Source organism: Leptodactylus fuscus, chromosome 1 (genome assembly GCF_031893055.1).
Source record: "Leptodactylus fuscus isolate aLepFus1 chromosome 1, aLepFus1.hap2, whole genome shotgun sequence".
In the NCBI taxonomy this organism is placed as follows: domain Eukaryota; kingdom Metazoa; phylum Chordata; class Amphibia; order Anura; family Leptodactylidae; genus Leptodactylus; species Leptodactylus fuscus.
In genome coordinates this window covers 363,938,608-363,964,874 of record NC_134265.1, presented here as the reverse complement: position 1 = coordinate 363,964,874, position 26,267 = coordinate 363,938,608, and the positions used below count along the sequence as shown (strand labels likewise).

Here is a 26,267-nt window from a genome sequence, read left to right as displayed (position 1 = left end):
TCCCAGACAGCTCGGCCCGAAAAACACGTTACCTATATAGAGGATTTGGACAATGAAGACAACATGTTCTAAATCTAATGTCTGCACCTTCTCCAGAATTAAAATAAAGGCAGCGTTTAACTTTCAAATAGCACTGCACAAAGGAAGAGCTTATCAGCTTGTCTCATGACATGCTACTGAAAAGTTTCATTTGTGTATCTTAATGTAAATATAGTTGTATAAGCTTTTTGGGTTTTAGGCACTGCCAAGTTATTTATTACCACCCGCTCCCTTATAATGATGATGACGCCAAAGTCACTGTGGGTGTTCAGAGCTCACAGCTTTGATTGACATTTGTCTTGCTCTCTGTCGGTACCAGCTGTCTTTTTGGATACCGTAAAGTTATGTTGACTTTATTAACAGCTATAGAAGCTTTAGCCAGGTTGTGACGGTGTGTAACCCTAACAACACTAAGTGGGATACACATTAATAGTCAGTCTATGTACGCTAAACGTATCACTGAAGTAATTTTTTTTCCCTCTCCCCTAATATAAGAAAGGAACAGACATTAGACCTAGACCGGGGTTCGAGGCTTGAAAAAATCCAGTATTATTTGTTCTTCATGATGTGAAATATGTGTTGAAAAGCAACCCAAGATGAAGTCAGCCATGTGTGCCAGTGTGTTACTTGGCATGCCTTTGCTGGCCCCAACTGTAAGGGTCACTCTCCATTTCCTCCATTTTCCACTCCCCTTCACACCATTTGTGGTGAAGCAATGGGATGCACTGAAGTGCACCCTCTAGCCTCGTGTGGGATAGGGACATCAGATGCCACTCCAACCCCCTCGTCTTCCTCCGCCAGCCAACGGTGCGAAGATGAGAGGAGTGTGCTCTGAATGTTTTCTGCCTAGCAGAGGCTAGTTCTCACTTACGAAAATGGCCCCACTTTGACCTGTATATCAGGCACAATGGTGTAGGTTTCAAAGAAACATGGCACCAACAAGTTGGAAAACGTGGGCCATGCGTGGACCGTGTTTGAGTCTGGCAAGCTCCAGATCTGCTACCAGGTTCCAGCCATTATCACAGGCGCAAAAATGCCAGGCCCCAGGTGTAGCAGGGAAAAAAAAATGCCATCTCAGCCAGGATGGCATCCCTGACCTCGGAGGCACTGTGCTGTCTGTCCCCCAAGCTGATCAGTTTCAGCACGGCCTGCTGACATCTCCCCATGCCAGTGTTACAGTGTTTTCCGCTAGTAGCTGGGGTGGAGGTTGCAGCTTCGTAGGGTTTCAGTCTACTCCTGCCATGAATTTTGGCCTGGGAGAGGAGATAGGCCACCCCAGTTTGCACCCGGGGAACAGACTCCACCACATTCACCCTGCCTGTCATTAAAGATAAGCACTGCAGCATCCCTGACCACAGGCGCTTGTCCATGTGTCGGTGGTCAAGTGGACCTTGCAGCAAAGCGCAGAGCTCTGGGCCCGACTGATGTTATGGGACACATGCAGGCGCAAGGCAGAGACAGCACACCAAGAGAAGTAGTAACGGCTAGGCCCAGCATAGGGAGGTGCCCCAGCTGCCATCTGCTGACGGAAGGCCTGGGTCTCCAGAAGCATAAACAAACACCAACATCTCCAGGGCCAGCAGTTTATCGATGAGGCTGTTACAGGCTTGGGCATGGGGGTGGGTTGTATTGTACTTCTGCCTGCAATGAAAAGCTTGGGAAATGTGGAGTGGCTGGGAAGAGGCGCATGATGGTGCAGGCCAAAAGGGCGCATGAGGGTGAACTCCCCAATGTGTCAGAGATAGGTGTGTAGGTGTCCTTGCATCATATACTTGCACCATATTTGGCTTTGGAAGTTAATTTTGTGCCAAAAAGTGGTTAAGACAGCGATCCCTCAGCTACTCCCGTTACACTGTCTATTGAAGTTACCATCTGTGGAAGTGGACCACCATTTCTAAGATCCCAAAGGAAGCAGGCAAGAGATGTGCAGTTCAGAAAAAAAGATGAGAAAATAAGTTTAGGCTGTAGAGCACAGAGGGATCGGAGAGGACAGAGCTGGTGTCGGCCAGGTATTCCCACAACATGCGCCTATACTTGTCCCTCCTGGTGACACTAGGCCCCTGAGTGGCAGTAATTTGTCCAGGGGGGCCATTAACGTGTTCCAGACCTAGGAATAAGTCTTCCAACAGGGTAGAGTTTTGCATGCCTTTGCTTCTACCCACTGTTTTTGCTGCTTAGCTTCCCTCCACATCTACTCTGCTTTCACCCCTAAACATCACCCCAGTTTATGCCTTTGCTTCTACCCAGGTTTTTTGTTGATTTAGCTTCCCTCTACATCTACACTGCTTTAGCCCCTAGACATCACCCCTGTCCATGTGGGGTCGGTGGCCTCGTCATCCACCAACTCCTCTTCCAATTGCGCACTGCCCCCTTACTTCAAACCGCACATGACCACAGCTTGCCTTGATGGCAACTGTGTCTCATGATCCCCACTTAGGTCCAGACAAGTCGGTGGCGGGTCCAAAACCCCAAAATTGGAAGGAAATGGCAGATGCTGCAGTATTTCTAACACCTGTTCCTGGTGCTCGGGCCTGGTCTGTGTTGTACCCTGCACCCTGCTTAACGCATCTGCCATATCCGAAGTTGTGCTGAGCGCATGCTAATGTTTCGTGTCCAGTGCAATGGATGGGATGGGATTTCACATAAGTCTGCCACCCATGGCCACTCATGGTTGAGCAACTGAGGGAGTTGACTTTGACGAACCCGAGGGTTTTGGAGTTGGAACTACATCAAAGGTCTGTGCTGCTCACACACTCTGCTCAACACATGATATGTTTAGTGCCAGCAGTGTGGAGACGTCGCACAACAGCCGTTGTTCCAGCAGGTACAGGCGTTGTAGGAGTGCATAGAGGCTAGCAGCGGCAACTATACACTTTAAAAACTATCCGCACAAGCACCACACTTTCACCAGTAGCTCAGGAACATTGGGGTACCTTTTTCAAAAGATTAGCAGCAATGAGTTAAAAACGTGGCCCAGGCATGGAATATGTTGCAGGCTGCCAAGCTACAGAGCCAATCCCAGGTTACGGCCATTATCACACATGACAACATGCCTGGGCCCAGGTGCAGTGGCAAAAACCACATTGCCGTCTCATCGAGGATGGCATGACTCACTTTGTAGGCAGTGTGCTGTCTGGCCCCCAAGCTGATGAGCTTCAGCACGGCCCGCTGACGCCTCCCCACACCAGTGTTGCAGCGTTTCCAGCTCGTAGCTGGGGTCAATTTAACAGCGGAGGAGGGTGGTGTTTCAGCCCTCCTCCCAGGAATGTTGTGTGGGGAGACAAGTCAGGCCACCACATTTTGCGACCCGGTCCACGCCTCAACTACATTCAACCACTGTGCCCAAATTGAAAGTTAGCGTCCCTGTCCGCATGCACTTGTCCATTCGTAACTGGTCACATGGAACTTTAGGGCTAAGCGCTGAATTTAGGGACCGCCTCATGTTTGGGGGAAAGTGCTGGTGTGGACGGCACAGTGCGGTGGCGCAGTAGACACTCTGCCCAAAAAGGGCAGAGTGTCCCCCAGCCGGGATTCCAACATCTCCTGGGCCAGATTTCTTGAGATGAGGCCGTTGAAGCCTTGGGCATGTGGGTGGGTTGCGCTGTACTTTAGCATGAAATGAAAGGCTTGGGAGATGGGGAGTTGCTGGGAAGAGGCGCATGATGGCGCGGGCAAAAGGAGAAATGGCAGGAAAAGGTGAGGATAAGGGTGGACTCCCCAAAGTGTCAGAGGCAGATGTGGAGGTGTCCTGGCTCCTGGTCTGGACTGCAGCGCCAGCCCTGTCAACAGTGGGAGAGGCAGTGGCCGCCAGGCCAAACGACGATTATCCTGCGCTTGCTCTCACCCACTGAGCCCAGGGCTTGCCTTCCAAATGATGGCACCCGCAAGAGGTGGTGAGATTCCTCTCCGCAGATCTCCAAACCATCTTGGACTTGCAAATTGCACTAAATTTGTCATGTAACTGACATGTATATGATGAGTCTATCCATTGTCTGTTCATTTTGGTGAAAGTCAGCCTGTCAGCTGACAGACAGCTGTGCTTGTCAGTGATGATGTCACCGGCTGCTTGTACCCCCAGAACATACGGTATCTAGGGTTAGAGCGTGTGGTGACCTCGCACAACAGTAGGTGCTTCAGGCAGATGTAGGCCTTGCTGGAGTGTATTGCGGCTAGCTCCAGGTACTGTAGACTTGGGAAAGTGGGTGTCCAAGTGCCGCACTTTCACCCTTAGCTCAGCTAATTTGGGGTATGTTTTTAAAAATCATTGCACCACTACATTGAACATGTGGGCCAGGCATGGAACGTGTTGGAGGCTGGCAAGCTCCAGAGCCCTCCAACAAGCTAAAAAACCTGGCCCCAGGGGCAGCGGGGATAAACAAATTGCCATCTCATCCAGGATGGCATCCCTGACCTCAGAGGCAATGTGCTGTCCGTCTCCCAAGCTGATGAGCTTCAGCCCAGCCTGCTGACGTCTCCCCACACCAGTGTTGCAGCGTTTTCAGCTCGTAGCTGGGATCAATCTAACAGCGGAGGAGGAGGAGGGTGGTGTTTCAGCCCTCCTCCCAGGAATGTTTTGTGGGGAAACAAGTCAGGAAAATTCTTGAAACGGGAGAGTTTTGCATCTTTGCCCTTGCTGCCTATGGACATCCCTTTGCCTCTAGCCACCATTTTCCCTGCTTTGCTTGCCTCCACATCCACACTGCTTTTGCCCCTAGACATCACCCCAGTCCATGCCTTAGCTTGTACCCCCAGTTTTTCCTGCTTAGCTTGCCTCCACATCCACACTGCTTTTGCCCCTAGACATCACCCCAGTCCATGCCTTAGCTTGTACCCCCAGTTTTTCCTGCTTAGCTTGCCTCCACATCCACACTGCTTTTGCCCCTAGACATCACCCCAGTCCATGCCTTAGCTTGTACCCCCAGTTTTTCCTGCTTAGCTTGCCTCCACATCCACACTGCTTTTGCCCCTAGACATCATCCCTATCCATGCCTCTTCCCCTAGCCATAACTCTGCCACCCCTGGAAACTCATGGTGCAGAAACTTTGGTTGCTGACTTTGAGGAACCCTTGGGTTTTGTAGACGGAACTCCATCAAAGGTCTGTGCAGCTCACACACCCTGCTCAAGATATGGTATTGTAGGGTTTCAGCGTGTGTGAATGACGGACAACAGCCTGTGTTTGGACAGATGTAGGCCTTGCTAGAGTGTTTTTAGGCTAGCAGCGACTCCTGTGCACTTGCAAAAGTGGGCGCACAAGCGCCGCATTTTCAACAGTAGCTTCGGTACATTTGGGTATGTTTTTAAAAAACTTTACACCACTAGGTTAGACGTGGGCCAAACATGGAACGTGTTGGAGGCTGGCAAGCTCCAGAGCCGCTACCAGGTTCCAGCCATTATCACAGGCGTAAAAATGCCAGGCCCCAGGTGTAGCAGGGAAAAAAAAATGCCATCTCAGCCAGGATGGCATCCCTGACCTCGGAGGCACTGTGCTGTCTGTCCCCCAAGCTGATGAGCTTCAGCACCGCCTGCTGACGTCTCCCCACACCAGTGTTTTAGCGTTTGCCGCTAGTAGCTGTGGTGGAGGTTGCAGCGTCGTAGGGTTTCAGTCTACTCCTGCCATGAATTTTGGCCTGGGAGAGGAGATAGGCCACCCCAGTTTGCACCCGGGGAACAGACTCCACCACATTCACCCTGCCTGTCATTAAAGATAAGCACTGCAGCATCCCTGACCACAGGCGCTTGTCCAAGTGTCGGTGGTCAAGTGGACCTTGCAGCAAAGCGCGGAACTAAGGGCCCACCTGATGTTGAGTGACACGTGCTGGTACAAAGCGGGGACGCCACACCGGGAGAAGTTGAGACGGCTAGGGACGGCATAGTGAGGTGCCACAGTTGCCATCAGGTCCGGGAAGGCGGGAGTTTCAACAAGCCGGAACGCCAACCTCTCCTGGGCCAGCAGTTTAGCGATGTTGGCGTTCTAGGCTTGCGTGGGTGGGTGGTTAGCGGTGTATTTCTGCCGGCGCTCCAATGTCTGAGAGATGGTGGGTTGTTGTAAAGAAGCGCCTGATGGTGCCTTTGATGGTGCAGGAGAAGGAGATAAGACAGAAACAGGGGAGGATGAGGGAGAAGTCAACAAAGTGGCGGAGGCAGATGAAGTGATGTCCTGGCTCGTCCTCTGGAGTGCATCGCCAGCACTGTGAGCAGAGGCAGTGGCATGAACGGCGGGCGACGTTTGTCCTGCCGTTGCTGCCTGCCACTGATTCCATTGCTTGGATTCCAAATGACGGTGCATTGAAGTGGTGGACAGGTTGCTCTTCTCAGGGCCCCTACTCGATTTCGAGAGGCAAATTGTGTAGACGACACTATATCTGTCCTCGGCGCATTCCTTGAAAAAACTCTACACCTTCAAGAAACGTGCCCTCGATGGGGGAGTTTTTCTGGGCTGGGTACAAAAGGGAACATCTTCGGACATTCCGGGTCTGGCCTGGCTTCGGCAAAGCAGCTGACCTCTGCCTCTGGACATGTCTCTGCCTCTAGCTACCATTTTTGGTGCTGCACCTGCCTCAACATCCACACTACTTTCCCAGCTTGACATCTGCCTTGTCCAGGTGGGGTCGGTGTCCTCATCGTCCACCACCTCCTCTTCCAACTCCTGTCTTGCCTCCTCCTCCTGCACAATGCGCATGTCAACTGGCTGCCCTGACAGCAACTGCGTCTCATCGCCGTCGATGAGGGTGGGTTGCTGGTCATCCGCCACCAAATCGACCGGAGATGGAATGGAGGAGACTCTAGTGTTTGAGCATCTGGACACAGATACTCGTCTGTTAGGTCCGTGGAATCGCGAAATGGAGGGGCAGGTTGCGGTACAGTCAAAGGAAGGGAGAACAGCTCTGGGGAGCAGGGACAGTTGGGGTTATTGTTCTGGGAAGATTGGGAATTTTGGGTGGAAGGAGGACAAGACTGTTGGGTAAGAGGAGGTAGAGGCTGACTGGCTGGTGGACAATGTGCTTTAAGCGTTATCCGACAGCCATTGCAAGACCTGTTCCTGGTTCTCGGGCCTACTAATCTTTGTACCATTCAGCCTAGTTAATGTGGAACTTTTGTGCAAAGCGCAGAACTTAGGGCCCGCCTGATGTTAAGGGACACACGCTGGTACAAGGCTCAACTCACCCTAAGTGCCAAAAACACTGCTGGTGCAAGGCTCTACTCATGCCAAGGGCCTCAATCTCTGCTGGTAGCTCAGCTTAAGGTCATGTAACTTTGTTTGGAAGGGCTCATGTTAAGGGCTAGAAAAGTGAATTTTGGAAGGTCTTACCACATCACACACACACACACACACACACACACTCAAAATGACAGTTAAGGGTGAGGGCTTTTGGAATTCCCATTGCCTATTCCATTTGAGGTTGTCATGGGGAACGTGATTTAAAGGGGTGGTTGTTACTGTTTGTTGAGCTTAAATTGGGGTTTGTGTCCATCCATTTGGGGAGTAAAGAAGTTTTCCAGGTATTTTCCCACTTTGATTGAGGTTTTTTTGAATGTGGAAAGTGTGTAGTTGTTAGGCAGTGATGTTGGGGTAATAGAGGGTCTTTGGTGTGTTAGATGCCCCCAGACATGCTTCCCCTGCTGTCCCAGTGTCATTCCAGAGGTGTTGGCATCATTTCCTGGGGTGTCATAGTGGACTTGGTGACCCTCCAGACACGGATTTGGGTTTCCCCCTTAACGAGTATCTGTTCCCCATAGACTATAATGGGGTTCGAAACCCGTTCGAACACACGAACATTGAGCGGCTGTTCGAATCGAATTTCGAACCTCGAACATTTTAGTGTTCGCTCATCTCTAATAACAATATGGTGGTGATGAGTGGATATTCCTATAATATGTGTCACTGTATAATGTACTACAGTGTTATAGTAGCCTGTACATACAGTACAATATAACACACACACATAGACATGTCCTTACCTTGTGTTGTATTTGGTACAGGCCCAATTTCTTTCCAGTTACTTTCATGTTGTGTAAGGTATGGGCCAGAATATACACGGATACATAGGTATAGTATAAGCTTGTGTCTTTCATGTCGTATGCTGATACCGGAATATAATACATCTCGCTGCAGTTTATACCAGACTTTTTATAAAACAACTGATAGAAATAATTTTTACTGTAGTCCTTAGTCAGACATCTGAAGACCCTGAAGTAGATCTCCTCCAGCAGTGGATCACTTGGGTCAGTTATTGGAGTCACATAATAAATAGAATTTTCAACTTTATATATTTTTCTTCTTGCAGGTATAAAAACTAGACTGCAGTTAAGAAATTGTTCTGTGAAATGCTGTACTGTACCTAAAAGACTCACCCAGGACTCATGAAGGATCAGGGTCACATTCTCAATAAGCTTTTTGGAATTTTTGATAAACCTAAAATAATTTAAGTAAGGTCCACAGATCACGACAACTTCAGCCGTAGATTTATCGATCACAGATATTTGCTCCATTGCTTTTTCTTCATTTCTTATATTAATAACATACTCGATGCAGATCTCGTGCTCGGCCATCAGTTTCCTCAGCTCTTTTACTCCCATTTCGTTGTTCCCTTCACCTGTTGTAATAATCCCAACCCAGTTCCATCCACAATATTGAACGAACATAACAATAGCGTCGTATCGATTCCGGTCATCAGGAGTAAACTGATATGCTGTTGGATATAAGTCCCTGTCATGTAGGATGGGGTCACTGACACCAAAGATGAGCTGCAGAGACAGAACACATCCGTATTAGAGATACAAGCTGGGTTGCTGTTAGTGGCTTCGAGAGGCCTAGTGCAGATTGGGGAAAAGAAACGTTTTCAGGCTTTTCCTATATAGCAATGGATAGAGATGGGCAAACTTCTGAAGGGTCATTTTGCTTCATTTGTTTTGGGTCAAATATGTTTGACATGAACTATAGATTAAATTGGCTTAAAATATAGGGTTTAACACTTTCAGGGCTCCTAGGAACCTATCTATAAAACATAGTGTAGAATACTCTTAGGACTCCTAGGAACCTATCTATAAAACATAGTGTAGAATACTCTTAGGACTCCTAGGAACCTATCTATAAAACATAGTGTAGAATACTCTTAGGGCTCCTAGGAACCTATCTATAAAACATAATGTAGAACACTATATGTAGTGCAGAGGGATCTCCCCTATTATCATTAGCACAAGGAAGTACAAGAAGCAATGGGATGAAACTAAAGGGAAAGAGATACAGATTAGACATTAGGAAAAACTTTCTGACAGTGAGGGTAGTGAGAGAGTGGAATAGGCTGCCACGGGAGGTGGTGGGCGCTCCATCAATGGAAATCTGCAAGCGGAATCTGGAGAAACATATAGCTGGGATGAATTAGGAAAACCTGCACTCGCAGGGGGTTGGACCTGATGGCCCTTGAGGTCCCTTCCAACTCTACCATAAGAATAAAAGAATAAGAATAACACTCTTAGGACTCCTAGGAACCTATCTATAAAACATAGTGTAGAATACTCTTAGGGCTCCTAGGAACCTATCTATAATACATAGTGTAGAACACTCTTAGGACTCCTAGGAACCTATCTATAAAACATAGTGTAGAATACTCTTAGGGCTCCTAGGAACCTATCTATAAAACATAGTGTAGAACACTCTTAGGACTCCTAGGAACCTATCTATAAAACATAGTGTAGAATACTCTTAGGACTCCTAGGAACCTATCTATAAAACATAGTGTAGAATACTCTTAGGACTCCTAGGAACCTATCTATAAAACATAGTGTAGAATACTGCTGTAATTCACTCTGCCTAGGCATCCGGCATAGGCAAAGCCGACTGCGCATGTGCGGTCATGCGCAGTCGGCTCTGCCCAGGTCCGACGCCTGAGCAGAGCCGACTGCGCATGCGCAGTTGGCTCTGCCTAGGCCGGATGCCTAAGATATGGACACTTGGTCACCAGCCTTCACACTTTGCTAAGGTAACAAAATCAATTAGCAGGATGGTGACTTAAAAATGACAAATAGGAATAAGATATAACAGGCCCTGTATAGGAGATAGGCCATAACTGATGGGCCATTCATCACACTGATACAATACATAGATATGAACATTCAGGGCTGAAAAATCATAATTGAAGGCCGGTTCATCACAGTTGGGATATTCAATGATGTCCATTGTCTGAGAATAGCTGATGAAATCAAGAGCAATAAATGGCGAATTAGTGTCCTTAGGGAGAGGGACAAGGGATAAGCATTGATGTTCAGAAATAGTGTGATAGTATGATATCCAATGGAAGACCTCTCTCCAGTAGGTATAAAGGCGGAGACAGGATTAAAGAATGAGGGGGCAACATGGTGACTCAGTGGTTAGCACTGTAGCCTTGCATCGCGGTAGTCCTGGATTCGAATCCCGCCAGGAACAACATCTGCAAGAAGTTTGTATGTTCTCCCCGTGATTGCTTGGATTTCCTCCCATTCTACAAAGACATACTGTTAGGATAAAAAATTAAAAAAATGGACATTGTGATCCCTATATGGGGCTCACAATCTACATGAAAAAAAGGATTAAAGAATGTGAAAAAGGGAACCAGTTTTGTTTCAGTTTCTCCAGTAGACTTTTGGAGATTGAGGAAAAATGCAATGGAGTATCTCCGGTGTATAGTACCATTGTAGAAAGATTTTAGTAGTGGTCTCATAGTGAGTTAGGCAATTTTGGTGAAGCAGTTTTTGTATCCTAATACCCTGTAGATGCAGCTCAGGAACTTGACAGATTGGTTTGGCAGTTTAAAGAGGTCCAAAAGAGCACACGTATAGGTAATAGAGATGAGCGAACAGTAAAATGATGTTCGTTATTTGTTTCGAATAGCATCTCAATATTGGACTATTTGAACGAATATGGAACCCCATTATAGTCTATGGGAGAAAATGCTTCGTTTCAGGGGATCCCACCATTCCACTCAGGAGAGTCACCAAGTCCACTATCACACCTCAGCAAATGATGCCAACACCTCTAAAATGCAACTTATACAGCAGGGGGAGCATGTCTGGGGGCATCTAACACACCAAAGACCCTCTATTACCCCAACATCACAGCCTAACAACTACACACTTTCCACATTCAAAAAAACCTCTATCAAAGTGGGAAAATACCTGGAAACCTTCTTTACTCCCCAAATGGATGGACACAAACCCCAATTTAAACTCAACAAACATTAACAAGCACCCCTTTAAATCACGTTCCCCATGACAACCACGGATGGAATAGACAATGGGAAATCCTTCAGTACTCACCCTGACCTGTCATTGTGGATGTGTGTGTGTGTGTGTGTGTGTGTGTGTGTGTGTGTGTGATGTGGTAAGACCTTCCAAAATTCACTTTTAAGGCCCTTAACATGAGCCCTTCCAAATTAAGTTACAGGCCCTTAAACTGAGCTACCAGCAGAGATTGTGGCCCTTTAGGTGACTTCAGCCTCTACCTGCAGAGTTTTAGACCCTTTAACTTAGTTCAGCCTTGTACCAGCAGAGATTTGTTGGCCCTTTGGGTGACTAGAGCCTTTAAAAAGCAGATTTTTTGGCCCTTGGCATGAATAGAGCCTTGCAACAGCAGTGTTTTTGGCTGTTGGAGTGACTATAGCCTTTACAATACAGTGCTTTTGGCCCTTGGCTGAGCAGAGCCTTTAAAAAACAGTGTTTTTGGCCCTTGGGATGACCAGAGCCTTGCAGCAGCAGTGTTTTATTTTTTAGCCCTGGGGGTGGCCCCTAAAAAATTAGATTTCAGGCCCTTGGGGGAGCCCTAAAACATTAATTTTCAGGCCCTTGGGGGAGCCCTTAAAAATTGTTTTGCATGCCCCTGTGGGGGGTATGCATGAAAAATGTTTTTGTTTTTTTTAATGAAAAAAAAAAAAAATTCAAACATTCAGAAGTAGGGGCTGGGGTTGTAGGAGGAGAAGGATGAGGAAGAGTAAATTTTTGCTGACTGAATCTCTCCAGTACTTGGGCCATGGAGTGGATACCCAGCTGGTTATCCACGTCCTCACCCATGTCCCCTGCTGCTGCTGGCAGCCTCTCTCCAGTACCTGGACTGTGGAGTGGATATGCAGCTGATATCCACTTCCACGTCCTAGCCCACGTCCCATGCTCATACTGTCGAGGGGCACTGCTGGCAGCCTCTTTCCAGTACATGGACTCTGGAGTGGATATCCAGCGGGGTATCCACTTCCACATCGTCGCTCACGCAGCCTGGTGCTGGCTAGGGGCACTGCTGGCAGCCTCTCTCCAGTACATGGACTCTGGAGTGGATACCCAGCTTGATATCCACGTTCACGAGCTCGCCCACGTAGCCTGGTGCTGGTGAGGGGAACTGCTGACAGCCTCTCTCCAGTATGGGCACTGTGGAGTGGATAGCCAGCTTGGTATCCACTTCCACTTCCTCGTCCCCTGCTGCTACGCTGCATGATTTTCTAGCTAGCTAAAATTGAGCTCTGAAAAGAGCTGTTAGTATTGACAAATTCCCAATTCCTGCCTAAAAAGCACTGTATTGCACTGTATCACACTGACGCCACACCCTCTCTATCACTCCAACACAAGAATGAGACGAAGATGGCCGACACTATTCTTATGAATTGGGAGGTCACATGTTTTCGGAAGCCAATGGTTTTTTTCATTTTTTTTCACCGCCTCCGTTGTCGTAGTTCCTGTCCCACCTCCCCAGCACAGTTATTGGTGCAAAAAAACGCGCCAGGGAAGGTGGGAGGGGAATCAAATTTTTACTGCGTTTGCCACGTGGTATTCGATTGCGATCGAATACATCGAACGGCCTGATATTCGATCGAATACCTATTCGATCGAACGGCATTCGCTCATCTCTAATAGGTAATAGAAGAGTTGTGGTGAGTCAATCAGAAATGTTTCAATCTGAGGTATATGAACAGGTAGGAGCCAATACTAGATTCATACTTTGCCTCTTCCCTGTGTACTGATGAGTATGCTGCCAAATATCTGTTAGGTGTTGCAGAATCAGGGACAGAGGTGGTAATAAAACATTGGTACAAATAGAATAATAAAGCCATGCCTCGAGTTTATGTTTGGGTACCAGTTAAGATTCTATATGGGCCCATGAGTTGTTATTTGAGTGTGGAATGTTGAGAGGCAATATAGTACTCATAGGTTTGGGGATTCCCAAACTCAGTACGCCCCATCGTCGGTAGAGGATACAAGATGGAAGTCTACATTTCTTAGAGCTTCAGATTAATTTGAAATAAAAGTATTGACTCTTTGCTGGAAGAGGGGTGTTGTGGCCAAGGGTCTCGTCCGAAACAAGTACATCAGCTTTGGAAGAAGCAGCATTTGGAAAGCAGATGCTCTGCCAAGTCAGGATAAGTCATGCTTAGTGTAAGTCTAAGGCCAGGGCCCACGGGATGGAAACACCGCGATTTACACACGGCGGAAAAATTGTGGCGTTTTACAGTACGGGCAAAGTGGATGGGATTCTAGCAAATCCCGAGCTCACTTTGTGGTAAAAATTGCTGTGCGGACACGCCATGATTTCCAAAATCGGCACAGTTTTGGAAATTGCAGCATGTCAATTATACCTACAGAAACAGTTTCCCCATAGATATAATTGGAACAGAAAGTCCGCGGAGGAAAACTCTACACACTTTCTGTTTAAAGTGCTGCAGAAAGAACCGTAATGTGTAACCATAACAGTTTTTCCCACAGTGCTTTTTTGCTGCGGGATGTCTCACGGGGCCTTTGCCTAAAAGTCCATTTCAATAACTACTAAACGTGGTAGAATGTTAGCTTTGGAGGTTTGTGTCAGTGAGGAAGCGATTTTAATTCCCAAATAATCTAATTAAGAACCAAATGCAGTACAGAGACAGATAATTAGTTTCAGAAACAAGGAACCCCATGGTAAACAGTGCTGAGCGTCCGGTGCCCCCCGAACTGAGCCGACACCAGTCTCCAGAGGTCTTCACCAGAGCTCCTGATGGTGAAAATGGACTTAGCTGCTTCCTTTGGCCAGAGTAGCAGAGGACCAGAGAGCGCAGGACAAGTCACATGAGGCCCAGAAATCCCAAACCATCCGAGTGTTAGGATGGGGTCCCGCAGATTTGCCTTCCGGCGCACAGCGCCACCTGCGGGCCAATCCAACCCTCGTTCCCGGCGGCGTGCGGTGAAGTCTCTGGAGACTAAGACTCAGTTTTCTCCGACTGAGCATGCTCGGACTTTTTGGAGTCGCTCACAGCCTAAGTGCCAGTTCTCTCTGACTGAGTATGAGCGGTGAGGTCATGGCCACCGCCCTTATTGGGCGGGGACTTTCCTTTAAAAGGAGTGAGTCGATGCCCGCCCGGCGCTCACACTTTATCTGAAAGTTACCAGACCTAATGACTGTAGTCCCAGGGAGAGTCTCCAGTGTTCAGGCAGGTTGCAGTATAGGGTGCTACTAGATAGACCAGTAAACCCTGAATGACTGACAGCTCTACACCAAGGCCTGGAGCAATAGACATTGTTCCGGCCTGTGGAGCTGCAGCAGGTGTGGTTCCCCAGATAGCCGTGCTCGCCTTGCCTAACATCATTGGAAGCCCCTAGCGGTGTGCAGGAGCTCTCCTAGCTACTACAGGGTCCTAGGTGTTTGCCTCCTCCTAGCTGTGTGCGGGAGCACCCCTAGCTATTACCGGGGATTATGTTTGTCGCTGACCTAGGGTGAGTTTAACCCTGGGCAGCTGTCTTGTATTTGCTTTCAGCCTGTTCACATTGGGAGCTGCACTGTCCGTCACTCAGTGAGTTAACTGGTGAACGTGTGTTGCTCCCAGTACATACTGTGCTGTACCGCCGTACTGTCGCATACGGACATACAGCCGCCCATAGGGCCTGTGGACCTCGCTGCAGTGCCTTTGCAGCCCAAGAGGTTCTGCGGTTTTAAAAATATTATTTTTATATATATATACCCAGAACCATAACACCGAGCACGTGCAGAGGAGGACCAGAAGCAGAAGAGAATGCAGAAGAAAGCAGGTTCCAGGTGGTGGCAGAGGGTAAATAATAAATGTAGTCATACAGTCCAGTCAGCAAAAGGAGGTCACGTAGTACAGAGGGATGAGACGGATGAGTAGTCAGCAGGTAGTACAGAATAGGAGATCAAGGGATAGTGGTATAGAAGGCAAGCAGTGGTCACAACAGGAGGAAGTGGAGGTATAGAATCGGCAGACAGGAAACAAAGTCAGGAGCCAGAGCCAAAAGTAAGACACCTACAGTAACGAGAAACACAGCTCCAGAGCTAACACCAAGTGAAACTGAATAGCCAGTGGAGCAGGAGAGAAGGAAGTACGCAGAAATAAGCTTTAAGGAGGCAACACGGTGGCTCAGTGGTTAGTACTGCAACATTGCATCGCTGGAGTCCTGGGTTCGAATCCCGCCAGGAACAACATCTGCAAGGAGTTTGTATGTTCTCCCTGTGTTTGCGTGGATTTCCTCCCAATCTCCAAAAGACAAACTGATAGAAAAAAAAAGAACTTTGTGATCCCTATATCATATATCCCTATGTGGGGCTCACAATCTACAAAAGAGTAAAAAAAGAATCAAGTTTAGGAGCGAAAGACAGTTAACCCTTGAGAGACAAGCGCACTGTCAACATGTGTAAGGAAAGGAGCTGCAGAGGTGTCGGCTCCAGTCCTAACACTAGATCTTTAGATGTCCAATCAAAGGGAAAGTCCTTTTCCAGTTTTGATATGATGAGAGAAGAGATATGTAGAGGAAGGATTTGGATATTGTTTTCATTGATCTTAGAGAAAGAAAGCATGCCATAGTGTTTGATTAGGTCAGGGGTCTCAAACTCAACTCAGCATGTGGGCCGCAGAGCAAGATCCCAGCAAGTCGGCGGGCCGCACCGCGGCAAATTTAGCTCCACCCACTTTTATGTTGACTCCGCCCATTCATTTTTCATGTGCCCCCACACTGTATAATCCTCCTACAGTCACCCGTAAACTATATGTCCCCCCTCCATCTTTCCTCCAGTTCCATATACACCCTTCATCTGCCCCCAGATTCATGTCCCCCCATCTCTGCCCTCAGATTCATGTCCCCCCATCTCTGCCCCCAGATTCATGTCCCCCCATCTCTGCCCCCAGATTCATGTCCCTCCATTTCTGCCCCATTGTCATGCCGTTCTCCCCCCTCCCTTCGTCTGCCCCAGTGTCATGAGCCCCTTCATTCCACCTCAATGTTTAAAGAGGACCTTCCACCATTTTGCCCACAGGCAGTTTTACAGTCCTATGAAAAAGTTTGGGCACCCCTATTAATCTTAATCATTTTTAGTTCTAAATATTTTGGTGTTTATAACAGCCATTTCAGTTTGATATATCTAATAACTGATGGACACAGTAATATTTCAGGATTGAAATGAGGTTTATTGTACTAACAGAAAATGTGCAATATGCATTAAACCAAAATTTGACTGGTGCAAAAGTATGGGCACCTCAACAGAAAAGTGACATTAATATTTAGTAGATCCTCCTTTTGCAAAGATAACAGCCTCTAGTCGCTTCCTGTAGCTTTTAATCAGTTCCTGGATCCTGGATAAAGGTATTTTGGACAAACAATTCAAGTTCAGTTAAGTTAGATGGTCGCCGAGCATGGACAGCCCGCTTCAAATCATCCCACAGATGTTCAATGATATTCAGGTCTGGGGACTGGGATGGCCATTCCAGAACATTGTAATTGTTCCTCTGCATGAATGCCTGAGGATTTGGAGCGGTGTTTTGGATCATTGTCTTGCTGAAATATCCATCCCCGGCGTAACTTCAACTTCGTCACTGATTCTTGAACATTATTCTCAAGAATCTGCTGATACTGAGTGGAATCCATGCGACCCTCAACTTTAACAAGATTCCCGATGCCGGCATTGGCCACACAGCCCCAAAGCATGATGGAACCTCCACCAAATTTTACAGTGGGTAGCATGTGTTTTTCTTGGAATGCTGTTTCTTTTTGGACGCCATGCATAACGCCTTTTTTTTATAACCAAACAACTCAATTTTTGTTTCCAAAATGAAGCTGCCTTGTCCAAATGTGCTTTTTCATACCTCAGGCAACTCTATTTGTGGCGTACGTGCAGAAACGGCTTCTTTCTCATCAATCTCCCATATAGCTTCTTCTTGTGCAAAGTGCGCTGTATTGTTGACTGATGCACAGTGACACCATCTGCAGCAAGATGATGCTGCAGCTCTTTGGAGGTGTCTGTGGATTGTCCTTGACTGTTCTCACCATTCTTCTTCTCTGCCTTTCTGATATTTTTCTTGGCCTGCCACTTCTGGGCTTAACAAGAACTGTCCCTGTGCTCTTCCATTTCCTTACTATGTTCCTCACAGTGGAAACTGACAGGTTAAATCTCTGAGACAACGTTTTGTCTCCTTCCCCTGAACAACTATGTTGAACAATCTTTGTTTTCAGATCATTTGAGAGCGGGCTGTCCATGTTCGGCGACCATCTAACTTAACTGAACTTGAATTGTTTTGTAGAAAGAAATGGTCCAAAATCCCTTCATCCAGGATCCAGGAACTGATTAAAAGCTACAGGAAGCGACTAGAGGCTGTTATCTTTGCAAAAGGAGGATCTACTAAATATTAATGTCACTTTTCTGTTGAGGTGCCCATACTTTTGCACCGGTCAAATTTTGGTTTAATGCATATTGCACATTTTCTGTTAGTACAATAAACCTCATTTCAATCCTGAAATATTACTGTGTCCATCAGTTATTAGATATATCAAACTGAAATGGCTGTTGCAAATACCAAAATATTTAGAACTAAAAATGATTAAGATTAATAGGGGTGCCCAAACTTTTTCATAGGACTGTATATACTGCCGGAAAGCTGACAGTGCGCTGAGTTCAGCACAGTGTGCCCAGTGTGAAGAGCTTACGGTCCAGTACCGTAGCTCTTCTATGGTCAGAAGAGCGTCTCTGACACTCAGTCAGAGACATCCTTCTTCACAGCACAGCCAATCGCGCTGTGCTGTGAGAGCTGGGAGGAACGCCCCCTCCCTCCCTGATAATGCTCGTCTATGGACGAGTACTGCGAACAGAGGGAGGGGCCGTTCCTCCCGGCTCTCACAGCACAGCGCGATTGGCTGTGCTGTGAAGAAGGACGTCTCTGACTGAGTGTCAGAGACGCTCTTCTGACCATAGAAGAGCTACGGTACCGGACCGTAAGCTCTTCACACTGGGCACACTGTGCTGAACTCAGCGCACTGTCAGCTTTCCGGTAGTATATAAAACTGCCTGTGGGCAAAATGGTGAAACGTCCGGATTCAACTTGGATCCGGCATCCCTAGGCTTGTGCGGGCCGCACAAAATTGTTCGGGGGCCGCGAGTTTGAGACCCCTGCATTAGGTCAATCGAATGGGCAAGAGACATCAGTATAAAGGCATATGAAAAGGGAGGAATTCGCCACAACCACTCCATGGGCCGAGTCGTGTTGCTTTTGTGTCCGCATCAGTGGTTCAGTGGTTAGGATGAAGATCATTAGTGACAGCAGGCAACCTTGTCTCATACTGATGTGCTTGTGAACACTTTTGCAGATGGTGCTATGTCCTGAAGAGATGGTTGCCAGGATGGTATGTCAAACCCTGCATTGCACATCAGAAGGAGAGGAGGCCAGGCAGCAGTTGCAGAGTTGTGTGACTCACATCCGAGAAGGACGCAGCAGCCGTTGTTGCACTGACACAGAGAAGCAAGACGATCCCCTCAACATGGCAGTTCACGACTCCTGGTTTCCAGGCTCTAGGCGGTGAGAGCAGACCTGCAAGAGGTGTAGTGACTAGAGATGAGCGAATGGCGTTCAATTGAAATGGTATTTGATCGAATATCAGGCCTTTCGAGGTATTCAATTACAATCGAACAGCACACGGCAAACGCACTAAAAATACATGCAAGAGTATGGTCAATGCATTCATATGGGCAAAAGTCAGCGCCCGCATACCGCAAGCTGCCAGCGATCTCGACTAGCATATGGTGCGCTGCCACGATGTGTTTGCATTGAACTTACTATCGTATTTAGCTCTGGCTAGCAAGGTCTCATCACTTTCAAATTTCACCTGCAAGTACATCTCGTGGCAGCCCATTGTATGCTAGTCGGGATCCCTGGCAGCTTGCATTATTCGGGAGCTGCCTTTTTCTCATAGGAATGCATTGACCAGGGTTGATTGGCCAAATGCCATACAGTGTACAGCATTGGCCAATCAATGCTCGTTCTGCCGGAGGCTCATCTGTGAGGAGGCGGAGTCTAAGATCAGTCCACAGCAGTCTCCATTGTGGTTCGATCTCAGATGTAGTAGAGTTCAGCGCACAGCTCTGCTACATCTCAGGTATCAGGTATAGCAGAGTTGAGCGCACAGCTCTACTACATCTCAGGTATCAGGTATAGCAGAGTTGAGCGCACAGCTCTACTACATCTCAGGTATCAGGTATAGCAGAGTTGAGCGCACAGCTCTACTACATCTCAGGTATAGCAAAGTTCAGCACACAGCTCTACTACATCTCAGATATCAGGTATAGCAGAGTTCAGCGAACAGCTCTGCTACATCTCAGGTATAGAAGAGTTGAGCGCACAGCTCTACTACATCTCAGAAGTATCAGAGTTCAGCGCACAGCTCTGCTACATCTCAGGTAGACGAAGGCGACACGCCGAAACGCGCGTCAGTAGGTCGGCCTGCGGTTGTCCCCCCCCCCACTTGGTTTCACTTATACTATGGGTAAGCAAATTGACTGTATTGAACTATGCCTTAGGTTTTGTCATTAACCCTTTCTTTTGCACTACTGTGACTGTTGGTTTAAGGCTTTGGTCCTGCTCTTTCTTTTTGGGCCAGAATTACACATTTTATGGACCTTATTTTTATCAGCATAGGCAGTCACTTGCTAATTCTGCCACCTAGATGTAGGTTTGCCTATATTATAATAAACTTTTTTGTAACCAGCTTCAACAGCTCTGCAGAAACATTTGTTGTACAACTAGTCAATTTTCCAACTTTAAGCATTTGCTGTGTTACCATTTACATTTTCATGCTATTTGGTTAATGGCAGCCTCTTTATATAACAATCTTTTCTATTTTTCCAATCATTGCAATTATACTCATGTATGTATAATACTATTTTACTACATGGGGTCTTGTAATCAACTGCAGTGCTGACCTCTAGTGGGAAATTTCCTGTATTTGTTTTTTTGTTGATCCTTGTTGCATGTATACGAATATTAATAAAAATTGTTTGTATTTTTCCATATGCTGAGTGTTTTTTACCTCATGTTTTGTTGTTTTTGCTGTGGATTATCTTGGAGGTTGAAAAAGCACGAAACTAAGAGGGATACACAATGAATACATGGAGGATTTCCTAGTTGGTATATATGAGTTATTATCCTCCTTTCAGTGCTATGTTGTTGTCTTTCATACATCTGAGATGTAGCAGAGCTGTGCAGTGAACTCTGCTACATCTGAGAGCTGTGCGCTGAACTCTGCTACATCTGAGAGAGCTGTGAGCTGAACTCTGCTACATCTGAGAGAGCTGTGAGCTGAACTCTGCTACATCTGAGAGCTGTACGCTGAACTTTGCTACATCTGAGAGCTGTGCGCTGAACTCTGCTACATCTGAGAGCTGTGCGCTGAACTCTGCTACATCTGAGAGAGCTGTGCGCTGAACTCTGCTACATCTGAGAGAGCTGTGCGCTGAACTCTGCTACATCTGAGAGAGCTGTGCGCTGAACTCTGCTACATCTGAGAGAGCTGTGCGCTGAACTCTGCTACATCTGAGATCGGACCACAATGGAGGCTGCTGTGGACTGATCTTAGCCTCCACCTTTTCCGGCAGAACCAGCATTGATTGGCCAAATGCCATACACTGTATGGCATTTGGCCAATCAACACTGGTCAATGCATTCCTATGGGAAACAGTCACCTCTTGCATTATTAGTGGTGTAATACTGTGAATTGGGCTTGTTAGATGCCCCCAGACATGCTTCCCCTGCTGTCCCAGTTGCATTGCAGAGGTGTTGGCATCATTTTCTGAGGTGTGATAGTGGACTTGGTGATCCTCCTGAGTCTAATGGTGGGATCCCCTGAAACAAAACTTTTTTCCCCATAGACTATAATGGGATTCAATATTCGTTTGAATAGTCGAATATTGAGGGCTATTCAAAACAAATATCGAATATTGAATATTTCACTGTTTGCTCATCTCTAGTAGTGACCCATAGTAGAGTCTATGAATGAACTATAGACCTTCCCATTGGTAAGTGGAGCTGCTACATCATATGGCCTGGTGGCACAAGATGGTGGTCACCAGGAGATGTCTCAGCAGGCTTCAGTCTTCGAAGTCGGTAAAAGGCACGCTGGACACAGGGAAAACACCCCAAAAAGACAGACAGGGGGAGAACCCTGGGACATAGAAAGGTGAAAAGGAATGCCAATGTTGCTGATAATGTGGGGATTGAATGTTTGGTGACTTATTTTTTGCTATTTTGTATCCTCGACTTCCAGAATTCATAACTTTATTTATTTATTTATTTAGCCTTTTTCCATGTTAGGAATATTAGTTGCATGCTACGTTGTACACTCATTAACCAGATAAATCTGGCACTAAGAAGGAGTTGGAATGAAATGAAACTTTCTCTGTGTGACTGTAATGATGATATATGAGAGCGATTGCAATATTCGAGCCAAAGGAGAATTTTATTGGGGAAAATTGTACAAGGGAAAGTGGGCTGTAGTGCCCTGTGCCATCTGGATACATAAAGCAGTATAAATATTGGTATCTCTGTAACTGTACTGATCCTCCTAATACCATCAGGTGTCATTTTTGCCATAAATTAAATGTTATAAAAACAAAACCAATTTAAAAAAACGTTCAGAGTTCATTGGATTCTATGTGACAGTTTTCTAGGTTTGCTTTGAGAACTGGGCAGAGGTCATTGTGTGATCTTGTGTTACTCATATACATGTGATACCGGTCATTGTAGTCCTGTCTGTCATTATAATAAGATAAAAAGTCATCTCTACAGAGCTGGAAGGAAAATTACAAGATTTTGGGATCATTTTAGAATGTGAGGCAGGGACATGGGAAATGTTTACTCAAACCTAGAAATGTCTTATCAAATAGGCGTAAAGAGGTTCCCCAGGCAAATGGTTTATATTTTATAGAGGCCAGGGGAGGTTAAAAAACTAACAAAAGATCATCCTTACCTGTTCTAGTTGCTCCGGTGTCCTCCCAGGGTGGTCCCGTCCTGCTGCTTTGGCATCTACTTAAAGGGATTCTACCACTAAAGTAACATTTTTTCTAATGACCACATCGGAATAGCCTTAAGAAAGGTTGCCACCTTTAGACGTGGTTTCGGCCCGCCGTTCCGTAAAAATACCGGTTTTAACCGGTATGCAAATGAGCTCTTTGCAGCAATGAGGGCGGGTCCCAGTGCTCAAACGCCGATGAGTGCATCCCCATTGCTGCCCGAGAGCTGTTTTCAGCGCCGCTTCCGTTTTGATCAGCAACTCCGCCTCTTCTGTCTCCAACACGGTTAAACTTCCGACGCCTGCGCAGTAGGCTCCTGTATTGTACTACAAGAGCTCTTGTAGTGACCTCTCATGCTCTTTACGAAAGCCGCTGATTGACCTCACGTGGCCGGGACTTTCACCACACGTAGATTAAAGGATTTCACCGAGCAAACCACCAAGACTTTGATTTTTGACTGGATGATTAGTTTTACACGTGGGAGCTTTTTTCAGCAGCAGTAACAACATCCGACACCTTCGGAGGGTGAAGTAGATACAAGAAGACAGACCAATGGATGAGAAAGAACTGCGCTTGCTCCAGATCCGTTGATTCAACACGCTCTTTTATTATGGTTCTTAATACACATACGCAAAAGAGCGTGTTGAATCAACGGATCTGGAGCAAGCGCTGTTCTTTCTCATCCATTGGTCTGTCTTCTTGTTTCACCACACGTAACAACCAGACCGAAAAGATTGGACCATGCTGGAAGGCATCAAAGCATCGGGGAAAGGTGAGTATGATTTTTTTGTGGTTTTTTTTTCACCTCCCCCGGCCTATTTAAGGAATAAATTGAATGTCCATTTTTGCCTGGACATCCCCTTTAATATAAAACAGGTGATGTAGATATCACTCACCTGTGTGTACGTGTATAGGTTGAATACAGGAATCATGGCGTGACTTGTATGATAGTTACAATCAACCACAAAAGCCGACAATTCACCGGGATCTCCACAGAAGTAATTTGGAGCCGCTATGTTTCTTCCTGACAGGATCCTGAAGAAGGCATGGGCGGTTTTCAGCGAGTCCCCACACGTGTCCACTATATGATACCCCAGGGTGATATTGGGCAGGAGGTCGGGGTCATTATTAATCTCATCAACAGCAAAGATGAAGGACAAGACGCCTCTGTATTTCTCAACCTGAACACTGGAAACATTTCCAATTAAGAAAGAATTAACTAATCATAAAACAAGATGTAACACGAAAGCGACACATGAGGTGAGATGGTAAAGAATGGGGAGTGGAGAGGTGCAAACTGATTTACTGTGTACAGTATACAGATGGAGAGAAGTCTGATGGGTTTTACTATGGAACACCTTCTGGAGATGCTACTTACCAGGGACCGTACACTCAGGGATTCAACCCACATGAAGAACAATATAAAAGAAAAAGGGTCGACATGGTGTCCTGGGTTCGAATCCTCCCAAGGACAACATCTGCAAGGAGTTTGTTTGTTCTCCCTGTGTTTGTGTGGACTTTTTTCCTATACGCCAAAGACATACTGATAGGGACAAATGTAGATTGTAAGCTATATATGGGGCTCACAATCTACAAAAAAAAAACTAAATGCTGATTTAAAAAAAAAAAAAAAAATCATCAGAATTTTCATGAATAAATAATACAGTGGAAAAATAAAGTTTACCCTGCAAAAAACAAACAAAAAAAAACCCTGATGTAGCTTCATCAGAAAAAATAGAGTCAAATCTCTTTTAGGCTGGGCCGACTTAGGACCGGGCCGCTGTATAAGCGGCCCGGGGTTTGACTGAGCGCGTTTTCGCGCATGCGCCCTTCCCCCCTTCCCTTCCGCTGCCCCTCCCGGCGTTCTGACGTTCGCCGTGATGACGCGGTCAGGCGGGGGGGGCAGGGCTACGCTCCGTCCCCTTTATATTCTTCGGCGCTGGGCGGGGACTTCCTTTCGGATCCCCGCCAGCGTCGAAGAAAGAAGATTTACGGCGAGATGTCCAAAGACACCCAGCGCCAGCAGCTCTTGGAGCTGCTGCACCGCAAGGTGAGTGAGGAAGGGACTGACTGGCTGGCGTCCCTGCTCAATACGAGCGGGGCGTCAGGCCAGGCCTCAGCCTCCTCAGAGCCGGGTCGGGCGGCCTCTGCCCGCCCTAGTAGGGCGGCGAGGCCTCCCGACCGGCTTTCACCTAGTCCGGCCTCCAGTGTGCGGAGCAGAGTTCCGTCACGGGGGGCCGCAGCAGCCGCTTCTCGCGCCGCCCGGGCTCCTGCACGTACCGGGCGGCGTGCTGCTAGTGTGAGAGGCAGTGCGGCTGCCGGGTCCCGGCGCCGACCTGCACACTCTGCGGCTGCCACTCATGCTGTGGGGGTTCTAGCCCCTCCCCCCTCAGCTGAACCTGTTAATGTGGATGGGTCCTCTAGCGTGTCTGGGCCCAGTGCTTCTGTGGCTCTGGCCCAGCCTGCAGCCTCTGCCCCCAATGTGACTTCCCCTGTGGAGCCCATGCCACCGCCGCCTCCGCCTCCTGGCAGGTTAGCTAGGTGGTTTGGGCGCAGTGCAGCTCCTCCAGTGTTGGCCGGTGGCGTAGAGGCCTCGGCCCCTCTCTCTGAGACATTAGTCACGGCCCCTTCCGATGCGGCGGGCCCCCCTCCCATAGACCCCCCGGATCCATTGTCACCGGTTCTTTTTCAGGGTAGTGATGAGGAGTTTTTTGATACCGAGTATGTCCCAGGTACTCCTCATTTCCCGCGCCATTCCCTTTCCAGCCGTTTTCGGGAGTCCAGTTCCCGTTCGTATCGCGGTTCCGGGGCGGATAATAGGTCTTCGAGGGTCCGGGATCGCTCCCCGCGTTCGCGTAGCTCCTCCCGTTCGCGCCGCAGGCGTAGTCGGCGGGATTCGCGGGGTCATCGGCGTAGAAGTAGGCGGTCTAGGGGTCGCGATTACGATCGCTCTGTGTCGCGCTCGTCATCGTCCTCCCGGGGTTCCCATCGCTCGCGTCGCTCGAGGTATAGCAGGAGTTCCCGGAGGCGGAGTGGGAGAAGGGAATCTGTGTCTGCCCAGGGCGCTCCGGCCGTGCCTGCAGTAGCAGCTGCAGCTCCAGCTCCAGTACCAGCTCCGCAGTCTCCACCCCTGGCCGTGTCGGTACAGCCGCCCGCGTTACCATCCGGTGAGTTGGCCTGTTCGCAGGCCTGGTCTTCCCAGTCGCCAGGGCCGAGTGGCGACATGCTTGATGTTTTGAAGTCTATGGTTTCGCAGCTGGAGGGTAGGACTCCTTCTCTGGTTTCTCCAGGAGCGGTTTTGCCGCGGCCTGAGCCGGTTGCTCCTCCCTCTGGCCTGCGTTTCAGGGACACTTATTTCTGTGGGGTAGCTCCTCTTGGCACGCATGTGCCTCTGGAGCTGAGAGAAAAAATCATCAGTGGGGAATATATTGATATATGGTCATTGTTATCCCCTGATCATGTTACGGTTGATAAAGAACGGGGTTTTGGCAGAGGTGACGATAAGAAGCCAAAAGTGGCTAAAACCTTTGCCAATTGGTTGCAAGCCTTTTCAACCTTTGCTTGCATTCTTTGTGAGTCTGGTTCAGTTGTTGCAGCGGAACTGTTTATTTACCTTGACATTATTTTTTCCGCTCATAAGTTGTATGGTGGCTCCACTTGGTGGAAGTACGACGAGGAATTCCGGCGGCGGCTTGCGCTGCAGCCGGAAGTCGGTTGGGCTTCTAAGGCGACGGACATATGGATTCAACTAATGTTGACGCCAAAACCCGCAGCTCCCCCCTTTCCATCTGGGGCCGCCGGGGGGGCTTCCGCCTCCTCAGCGGCCTCTCGCAGGCCAGGTGCCTGCTGGATGTTCAATGAAGGGCACTGCCGGTTTTTTGCGTCATGCCGGTTTAAACATGAATGCTCCATATGTGGCGGCGCCCACGCAGCCCTTCGTTGCGCCAAGCGGGGAAA

At 47.8% G+C, this 26,267-nt stretch overlaps 1 pseudogene; it reads right to left on the bottom strand.

Moving 5' to 3' along the window:
- Window positions 1-25,535, bottom strand: part of LOC142187523 (vomeronasal type-2 receptor 26-like) — a 37,154-nt pseudogene extending 11,619 nt beyond the window's left edge.
- Window positions 25,536-26,267: the final 732 nt, after the last annotated feature.